Genomic DNA, 513 nt, shown 5'->3' with positions numbered 1-513 from the left:
GCCTCTGGTCAGGGCCCTGCCACTTCCGGGGGTGTGGCCTCCCTGCGGTTGGACACCAGAGGGCAGGAGACCTGAGGCTTGTGACTCTGGGTGTAGTCGGTGCCTGTATCCCCGTGTGACCTTGGGCCACTTCTCAGCACGGGCCTCAGTTAGTCCATCTGTGAAATGGAGCAGGCAGTGTCCGGAGTAGAGGTCCTTAGTGGGGATCAGAGGAAGGTCCTCCAGGCCAACCCGGGCGGGACAGGCGCCTCCAGAGAGGCCGCCCCGGGACCTCTTCTCGCCCTATGGTGCCTGGGGAGACACATGTGGCTCTAAGGGCGGGAAACGGAACCCCAAGAGGCGAGCCGGGGGCAGAAGAGACATCGGGCGCTGGGGAAAGGGAGACCCGGGCCCCGGCTAACCGGTCCCTCGGGTGCACTTCGGGGCCCGCTGAGGTCATGGGCGTTGACCGTACCCCTCGGCTTTTCCCAGGTCCTCAGCCCTCGCTCTCGCCCGCGGAGCAGCACCACCTGG

General features: G+C 66.5%; 1 protein-coding gene across 3 annotated transcripts in view; it reads left to right on the top strand.

Annotated features, from left to right (window-relative positions):
• BBC3 (BCL2 binding component 3) overlaps nt 1–513 on the top strand; it is a 7223-nt gene that overhangs the window by 3264 nt on the left and 3446 nt on the right. The gene's annotated exons all lie outside the window — the stretch shown is intronic.

This window comes from Myotis brandtii, unplaced genomic scaffold (genome assembly GCF_000412655.1).
Source record: "Myotis brandtii unplaced genomic scaffold, ASM41265v1 scaffold114, whole genome shotgun sequence".
NCBI lineage: Eukaryota > Metazoa > Chordata > Mammalia > Chiroptera > Vespertilionidae > Myotis > Myotis brandtii.
Note: the sequence above shows the minus strand (reverse complement) of the source record. Positions and strands in the feature narration are given on the sequence as shown.